This window comes from Orycteropus afer, unplaced genomic scaffold (assembly GCF_000298275.1).
Source record: "Orycteropus afer afer isolate SDZICR_OR568_19922 unplaced genomic scaffold, OryAfe1.0 scaffold00061, whole genome shotgun sequence".
NCBI lineage: Eukaryota > Metazoa > Chordata > Mammalia > Tubulidentata > Orycteropodidae > Orycteropus > Orycteropus afer.
In genome coordinates this window covers 2,398,365-2,408,324 of record NW_006921648.1, presented here as the reverse complement: position 1 = coordinate 2,408,324, position 9,960 = coordinate 2,398,365, and positions in this window count along the sequence as shown.

Below are 9,960 nucleotides of genomic sequence, written 5' to 3'. Positions count from 1 at the left end.
CCAGTAGGTCCTGTTGTTGTTTGTTTGTTTGTGTCCTATGTGTTTCTCCATTCTAACCAGGACCTTCCATTGTGGTCTCAGTCAGAACAGTTGTTAGTAGGAGCCGGGCACCATCTAGTTCCTCTGTTCTCAAGTGAGAGGAGGCTCTCGTTCACGTGGGCTGTTAGTCCTTTGGACTAATGGCTTCCTTGAGTCTTCATTCTCCTTTGCTCCAGGTAGGAAGAGACCACTAGTTGCTTCTTAGAGGGCTGCTCGCAAGCTTTTAAGGCCATAGATGCCACACACAAGACTAGGATAGAGAACATTATCTTTATGAACTGTTTGCCAGGTGACCTAGGTGTCCCCAAGACTGTTGTCCTTGGCCTTCAAGTCCAGTGGCTTGTTCCCAATGGTACACGTGCAGCACTTCCTAATACGTATGTAGACATGTCCACCACCCTGCTGGTATATGTCCGTACATGTACTGACACACTCCCTCGCCTATTTAGCATATTAATTCCCATCGTATCTCACAAGTTACTGACAGCTGTCACTGCGCCAGCAGGACTGCACACACGGCAGCGTTTGCCTGGGTGCTCACTCGGTACCTCTCAGCGTCTTCCTTTGCCTTGGTCATGTTGTACTGACGTCCCCACGCTGCGTATTGCCCTTCCCTTCACCACGATTAACTCTCGTCCACTGTCCAGTTAGTGTGTCTCCCTCCCTCAGCCTGCCCGCCCTGATAACCACGTCAAACCCTTCTTTCCCGTGTAGACCTGTCCTTGCCTTTTTATGCCAGTGGTCTCAGGCAACGATTGTCCTCTGGAGTTTACTTCACTCAGCACAATGCCCCCCAGATTCATTCATGTTTGAGATGTTTCACAGGTTCGTCATTCCCGGCTGAGGCACGTATTCCACTGTATGTTGTGCAGCACAGTTTCTTTATCCGTCACCCGATGCTGTCCTGGACACGTGGGTTGCTTCCATCTTTTTTGGTCTTGTGGATAATGCCATGATGAACACGGTAGGCATTCCTTCTTGAGCTGTAACCTCGCGTCTCCTGTGACGTGCCAGGGAACGTGTGCCTGGAGGGCAGGAGCTCGGCTGAGGCACCTGTTTGCTAACGTTCTGTGCTGCCCATCACTGTCTGTAAGAAGACGGGGGAGCTCTGAAAAGAGGGAAATAAAAACCCAGGAAGCTTCTCCACACAAAGGAATGGCATGTTTCCCATAGACCACGAAAGATGAGAGTGTCCTGTTGTTTCATCGCAAAGAGGCGAGGATTCTAACATTACGCATCATTCACCCCAACCTCAAATACCCCGGGGAATCAACTCAATTCTTGTGAGCTGACCACAATGTTTCTGAGCACATCGGCTGGCCTCTGCCATAATTACCATTTGCAGAGCGACTCTCTGACTGACAGCATGGTGTCCTGAGTGGTCTGCCCAGGCAGAACACCAGCTCCATGGCTAAGGCCACATGGATACATTCACACTGTGCCTCACAAGCTGGCAACTGGTGAGCACAGGTGTCTGCAGCTATGAAGCAGCTGCTGATGGGACAGTGAGTAAAGGTGAGGAGCCCGCATTGCAGACCCTGCGTCACTGCTCCACGAGGACACCATGGCTGCCAAGACCAGCTGACCAGTGCTGGGAAGCCTAGCAACACATGTCCTACCTGTGCTCTGCCTATGGGCGAGTAGCCTACTGAGCATGCTCACTGCCCTGCCTGAGGTCTGAGTCCTCCTGAAGGCCCCCCAGGGACAGCAGGGCCACTGAGTGCGTGTGGAGTGACACATGCACTGCCTGCCCAAGGCCTGAGTCCTGCTGAGGCCACATGAGGACAGCAGGGCCACCGGAGTGCTTGTGGAATGATAATGCTCACTGCTTGCCCATGGCCCAGAGTCCTGCTGAGGCCACGCAGGAACAGTAGGGCCACCAAGTGTTCATGGAAGGACAATACTCACTGCCTGCCCAAGGCCCAGAGTCCTGCTGAGGCCACTCAGGGACAAGCAGGGCCACCAAGTGCTTTTGGAGTAACAATGTGCACTGCCTGCCCGAAGCCTAGAGAGTCTTGCTGAGGCCACATGGGGACAGCAGGGCCACTGAGTGCCTGTGGAGTGCACATAGGATGTGTTTCTCATTCTAGAAATCCATTTACAGAAATAAACACAGTTTCAATGACAAAGAAGTTCTACTGTGATGCTGAGGGAAAGCCCAAGCCTAACATCAGGAGAGGAGAACATGGTGAACAGGACCCTCAGAGCTCCTTGATGGGCCCTCCGATCTGCAGGGCGGCAGCTCTATCTCAGAAAAGCAAGCACTGTGCCAACGGCCTGAGAGCCGCCCCTTCCCTCCACCGCTGCAGACAACTCATGAGAGCACTTAGAACAAAGCCCTGTGGCTTCTGGGTCCCAGAGACACATGAGACAGGATTACCGAGTACCTGAGCAGCTATGAGCCTGCAGGGTTAGAGACACAGGACCCCACAGAAGGGCACAGCACCTCCACAGTACCTGCAGGCCGTGCTCCCCGGTATCGTATTTGTTGTCACCGTCCAGTTGTTCTACTGCTACGTAGTCCACGAATGACTCAAAGACTTGATAGCGAGAGAAGAGAGAGAGAGAGAGAGAGAGAGAGAGAGACGTTAACCGCAGCCATCAGAGAAACTCAGACAACAATACACTCAGCCCAGGTATAAGGATGTGTACGCATATTACCGGGGACAATAGAGCGGCAGGATCCAGGTAAGGGGAGGGCGGAGAGGTTTCCAACAGCTAAGGGAGACGAACTCATCTGTCAGTCTGTCCTACTGTGGGGGCTTGCATGTTGCTCTGAGGCTTGAGCCTGTGCACCAGTGTTTCAAACGCCAGCAGGGTTGCACATGGTACACCGGTTTCAATGCAGCTTACGGACTGAGACAGACTGGGAAGAAGGAAGAGGCCATCCACTTCTCAGAGAATTGGGCAGGGGAAACCTTATGAATAGCAGAGAGACACTGTCTGATACATTACTGGACAACTTCATGAATAGCCTGGAAACACTGCCCGATACAGTGCAGGAGGGCAAGCCACTCAGGTCGGAAGGCTCTCAAAGTACAACCGGGAAAGAACTGCATCATCAGATTAGAACCAACCCTAATGATACAGATAAAGCAAAGCTTTCGAGAGTTCCATGTGCTGACACGGCATGACTCAAACTGAGGAGAAACAGCTGCAAACATCCATTAATCATTGGAACATGGAGTGTACTAAGTGTGAATCTAGGAAAATTGGAAGTTGTTAAAAATGAAATGGAATCCATAAAGATTGATATCCTACACAACAGTGAGCTGAAATGGACTGGTTTGGCCATTCTGAATGGGACAACTATATGACCTACTATGCCAGGAATGAAAATTTGAAGAGGGCTGGCATGGCATTCATCATCACAAAAGATGTTTCAAGATCTGTCCTGAAGTACAATGCTGTCAGTGATAGGATAATATCCCACACCTACAAGCAAGAGTTAATACGACTGTTATTCAAATTTACACACCAACCACAAAAGCCAAAAATGAGGAAATTGAAGATTTTTATCAACTTCTGCCATCTGAAATTGACCAAACATGCAATCAAGATGTGTTAATCATCACTGGTGACTAGAATGCAAAAGTTGGAAACAAAGAAGAATCACCAGTAGTTAGAATATTTGGCCTTGGTGACAGAAATAACGCTGGATATCGCATAATAGAATTTTGCAAGACCAATGACTTATTCATTGCAAGTACCTTTTTTTTCAACAACACAAATGGTGGCTATACATGTGGACTTCATTAGATGGAGTACAGAGGAATCAGATTAACTACATCCGTGGCAAGAGGTGATGGAAAAGCTCAATATCTTCAGCTGAAACAAGGCCAGGAGCTGATTGTGGAACAGACCATCAACTGCTCATATGCAAGGTCAACTTGAAGTTGAAGACAGTTAAAAGAAGTCCAGAAGAGCCAAAACATGACCTTGAATATTTCCCTCCTGATTTTAGAAACCATCTAAAGAATAGATTTGACGCACTGAACAACAACAACTGAAAACCAGAATTGTGGGATGACATCAAGAATATCTTCCACAAAGAAAGCAAGGGGCCATTAAAAAGACAAGAAAGGAGGAAAAGACCAAAATGGATGTCAGAAGAGACTCTGAAGCTTGCCCTTGAGCAGACAGTAGCCAAAGCAAATGGAAGAAATGACAAGATAAAAAGAGCTGAACAGAAGATATCAAAGAGTAGCTCGAGCAGACAAAGCCAATTACTATAATGAAATGTGCAAAGACTTGGAGTTAGAAAACCAAAAGAGAAAAACACGATCAGCATTTCTCAAGCTGAAAGAACTGAGGAAAAAAATAAGCCTCAAGTTGCAATATTGAAAGATTCTATGGGCAAAATATTGAATGATGCAGAGAGCATCAAAAGAAGATGGAAGGAATACACAGAGTCACTGTACCAAAAAAGAACTGGTCCATCTTCATCCATTTCAGGAGGTGGCATATGATAGGAACTAGACTGCCTGCTACATGTAACACAGATGAACCTCACAGATAAAACGCTGCGTGAATGACGTGAGAGACAGAGACCACATCTCACAGGCTTCCACTCACACACACACTGGAGCCACGCAAACGAAGGTGGTCCAACAGCGCTCTCCTCTGAGGGAGGTGGTGACGGACAAAGGACTGGGCAAGACGTCTGTGTACCGTCACACGCTCTCTCCATCTGCATGACAGTTACAGGCCTGTGTTCTTTGGGGCACTTTTCAGTGCTATGGTGGTTTCAATACAAAGACTCATTTAAGTGAAACAAAAGCTCCTACTGCGATGTGCATGACACTTACTGTTTTTCTTTCCTTTTATACATAGCTGGATATTGTAATAACCTTCTCTTCTATCAGACCGATAGTCCACATCTTTACACTGGATGTAGGACTACTCAGGAAGGAAAACAAGATGGCTTCAATACTGGTGATAAAACAACCACTGACTCTTTAAAGTATTTGAAAAATCACTCTTTAAAATTGGTCATTACATACCACCATTTTGCCTCTGAACAATTTAAGTATGATGCATTCAACACATGTGCCTTTCCTCTTACTGTGTACGTTATCAAACAACTGAAAGAGAAAGTTTTAGCTTAAAAAAGCAGTATGTTTAACTAACACACAGTAAATTGAAAACATTATATTTAGAAACTTTAACAAGGATATTTCAATGGCCAAAGTCATTCTAGACTACAAATATTCTGACCTTTGGCATGCAGTGATCACAAATACACAAAATCAGAGAAACCGGAGGCCAGTGTCGGCAAAGCCCCGCTCCATCTCCCTCTCGAGCCCCTCCCCTCTCCTTTCTCTTTAATAAACTTTAGTTTGTATGGACATTTTGTCTTTCTTGTTCAATTCTTTTGTCAGCAAAAGGCAAGGACCCCTGCTCAGGGTCCCAGCGAGCTCTGGTGGCATAGTGCCAAAGGCTCTTGACTGCTAACCAGAAGGCTGGCGGTTCAAACCCACCAGCCACTCCTCGGAAGGAAGATGGGGCAATCTACCTCTATAGAGATAACGGTCTCGGAAACCCAAGGAGGGGTTGCTTTGAGTCCAGTTGACTTGACGGCAGGGAGTTGAGTGCCTTTAGAAGACCAAAGAAGAAGTGATAGTTTTGAGTTGTGGTGTTGGCGAAGAATACTCAAAGTACCACAGACTGCCAGAAGAACTAACACACCTGTCCTAATTTTGCCTAAATTTGTGGTAATTAAGCAGCACCAGAAAATGAATACCCATGAACGGCCTCTCCCTTACCAGCAGCACCTTGTTCACAGCTCTGTCTTCAGACCCAGCACCAAACCAAAAAACCAAGTACTGCCAACATGTCAAACGAATGATTTCTCAGTTAGTGCTTACCAGTCGCAATCCACTCAAGGCAACTAGTTGGTTTCTGGTAATGCTTACTAGGGGTCCGTGGGTAGTGCAAATGGTTAATGAGCTTGGATGCTAATTGAAAGGTTAGAGGTTCAAACTGACCCAGAGACACCTCAAAAGAAAGGCCTGATCACCTACTGGCAACTTGGCCCCTGGAAACCTGACAGCACAGTTCGATTCTGACACATGTGCAGTCACCGTGAGTCGGAGTCATCTTGATTGACAACCACTGGTTTGGGTTTTACTATTTTACTAGCTACTTGCTATCCTCACAACTGGACCTATAAGCAGCATCATGATAAATGGAGAAAAGATTGAAGTTGCCAAAGACTTCACATTGCTTGGTTCTACAATCGACGCCAATGGAAGCTGCAGTCAGGACATCAGAAGACATACAGCACTGGGCAAGTCGGCTGCAAAGGACCTCTTTCAAGTGCTGAGGAGCAAAGATGTCTCCTTGAGGACTAAGGTGCGCCTGACACAAGCCATAGTATTTTCAGTCACCTCATATGTATGTGAGAGTTGGACAATGAATAAGGAAGATCAAAGAAGAGTCGATGCTTTTGAGTTGTGGTGCTGGTGAAGAATGCTGAAAGTACCATGGACTGCTAAAAGAACTAACAGGTCTGTCCTGGAGGAAGTGCAGCCAGAATGCTCCTTGGAGGCAAGAATGGCCAGACTTCGTCTCACCTACTTTGGTCATGTTGTCAGAAGGGTCCATTCCTTGGAGAAGGATGTCATGGTTGGTAAGGTGGAGGGTCGACAAAATAGAGGAAGGCCCTCAACAAGATGGATTGACACAGTGGCTGTGGTGATGAGCTCAAGTATAGCAAGGATTGTGGAGCTGGCGCGAGACCAGGCAGTGTTTCATTCTGCTGTGCACAGGGTAGCTGAGAGTCGGAGACGACTCAACGACACCTAACAACAAACTTGCTAGGAACGAGGAGAGCTGTCTGGGACACGAAGGTAGGGATGACTTGCCTGCCTCTTTCCAGGCCTTTCACTGAGTCACTAAACCAGCGCCTGTTTCTTCCTGCCTTGTGCATCTCTCTAACCATTCCCCCCGACTGAGGAGTGGATGGTAGGGCAACAGTTTTCCAGCCACCACGCAACTGAAAGCAGGACCAGTTAGGACAGATGCCCGTATTCTAGAGGGCTCTGCTCGCCTGTCATCTCCTCCCCCCGCCCCAGGAATTGTGTCTGCGTTGGATATCAAGCCCATTCACACGCAGAAGGGGTGTGCCTGGAGCAACTCCACCGAAGATGCTGAGTAATGCCTGCCTCCTAAGTTCACGGACCAAGATGCCTCCAAAGGACTGGGAGCTCTCCAAAGGGAAGACTGCTGAGGGCACCATTCTGACCACTGGCAGCTAAGCCCATCACCCCACGCAGGTTTGGAAACTGGGGACCTAGGAGAGGTAAAACCGGGGAGACTAGAACTGCCAGAGGCTCTGACTCGTCATTGGGTGAAATTAGGCAACAGCCAGGAAAGGGCAGGGAGGGGCCACCCTATCATTTCCCATTGAGCAGAGCATACTTTGCTGCTCCTGGGGCCCGGGCCATGACTTTGCACAAACAGTGGGTTGGTTTTTCTTGAGAACCAAAATATTTATCAATCTGTAAGCTGTGTGAGTCAGGGTCTAAAATAATGTAATGGACGTGTCAGGGAGGAAATAAAAATAAAAGGCTTTCCTCTCCCCCCGCCGAAGGTAACTAAATGTGTATAATCCATACCTGGAAAAACTGCCTAATGCTATTGTATGATCTCACATATATGAAATACCTTAACTCAGCGTACGGAGATCATAATTTTTTAGTGGTTACCAGGGCGGGCGGGAGGAAGGGGGAAAGGCAGACTCGATGCTTCGGGTACTGAGCTTCTGGTCCAGGTGACGGAAAAATCCGGAAACATGGTGACGGCCACGCAACACAAGACCAACGTCAATGTCGCCGAAATGCACATGGGAAGATGGCAGAAATGGCAGAGGTTTTGTCACTTACACTGTTGTTGTTGTCAGCTGCCGTCGAGTCAGTTCCAACTCCTGGCCACCCCGTGTGTGCAAAGCAGAACTGTGCTCCATTGGGCTTTCAGGGCCGTGACCTTCCCGAAGCAGACTGCCAGGCCTGTCTTCTGAGGGGCATCTGGCTGGGTTGGAACTCCCAAACTCTGAGCTAGCAGATAAATGCACCACCCAGGAACTCCTCATCTATTCACCACAACAAAAATAAATAGTTGGGAAATAAAATGTGTGTATGTGGTAGTTAAGCTTGTGTGTCAACTTGGCTGGGCCTGGTTGAGTGGCTGGGCAGCTGGATGTAGTATCCCCCATGATGAGACTGGTAATCAGCTCCATGGTGGAATCTACTGTGAGCAGCTGAGTAGCTGCCTTAGGGATGTGGCCTGCTCCCTATAAGGAGAAGCCTTGGGAACGGTCTCCAGCTTCTTGGCATATTGGACCCTCCATGTAGCTGAGTCTTCGATCTTGGGACTTTTAGTGGACTTGAATCAATGGCCTGCTGTGTGGTTTGGTAATATCGGGACTGTGCCTTTTCACTTGTCAACCTTGGGTGTGTCAGCCTCAGCAGCCAGCAGCTGCCTGAGTGAAGAGATGCCTCCAGCTCCAGTGGGCTGGGAGCAAGAGGCAGAGCTGAAGCCCAAGGTCGAGAGGCTTTCACCCAGCTCCTAGAGCCTGGCACTTTGAACTCACTTCTAGTCTCCAAAACCGTAAGAGAATAAACTCCTGTTTGTTAAAGCCATCCCATTTGTGGTCTATTCCTATCAGAGTGGCACTAAGTAACCAAAACATGTATGAACTGCTATACAGAAAATGAATTTGTTCTGTAACTTTCACCCAAATCACAATAAAAATTTAAAATACAATAAAATAAATAACCTAATCCCAGAGTACAAGGTTACTTGAAAGGACTCAGGCTTACAGTAGCTCAGAGACTCAGCCAAGGTCTTGCAGCCGGAAGCAGCTCAGGGCGGGTAAGGAGCTTTAGGATCAGAGCCTGATGATCTGGGTTGCATACTGGGTTCTACAAACTTGACCTCAGGAAGCTTCCTTAACCTCTCTGAACCCAAGGTTCTCACCAGGAAAGAGAGGGCAGTCTCTATCTGAAGGGGCCACTGTAGGGAGCAAATGACATGGTACAACTTCAAACACTTTATAGTCCACAGAGGTAGTGAGATGTTAGTGAGGGCAAGAGCAAAGGTGGAATGAGCCAAGGTTCCTGACCCCAGATCCACTGTTTGACTTGAAATGTTTATACGCCGACTACCTATTCTGTGCCAGGCACGGTGTGGCACTGAGGTTAATCAACAGCAAACACAATGGGTCCATCTAAGACACAGCTATTGGTATCTACTCGTCATGAGTATAAGAGAAAGAACAAAACCAAAGACTCAAAGAAGAAATTACTCCACAGGGTAACAACCCACAGGATCCACAGCCTCATCTATCTTGAGACCAGAAGAACGAGATGGTGCCTGGCTACCATTAATGAATATTCTGACCAGGGAAACAAATGTTGTTGTTATGTGCCATTGAGTCAGACCCAACTCATAGTGACCCCTTCTTGGCTTTCCGAGGCAGTATCACTATGGAAGTAGATTGCCCAACCTTCCTTCCGAGGAGTGGCTGGTGGGTTTGAACCATTAGCCTTCTGGTTAGCAGTCAAGCGCCTTAGGCACTGCACTACCAGAGCTCCTGGGGAAACAACAGATCGTCCCAAGGGAATGCAAAGGAAATGCAGAACAAAACTCAAATTCTAAAATTAGCCCAGATTTACGTGACTGGTAGATACTAGAATCCCCAAGACTATTGCCCTGCCCAAAAAAACCCACTCACTGCCATCTAGTCAATTCGACTCATAGCTACCCCTCGTTGGGTTTCTGAGGCAGTATCACTACGGGAGTAGATTGCCCAATCTTCCTTCTGAGGAGTGGTTGCTGGGTTTGAACTGCTAGCCTTCTGGTTAGCAGTCAAATGCCCTGCGTTACCCTTTAAACTTTGTACTGAAACCACCTCCAGAG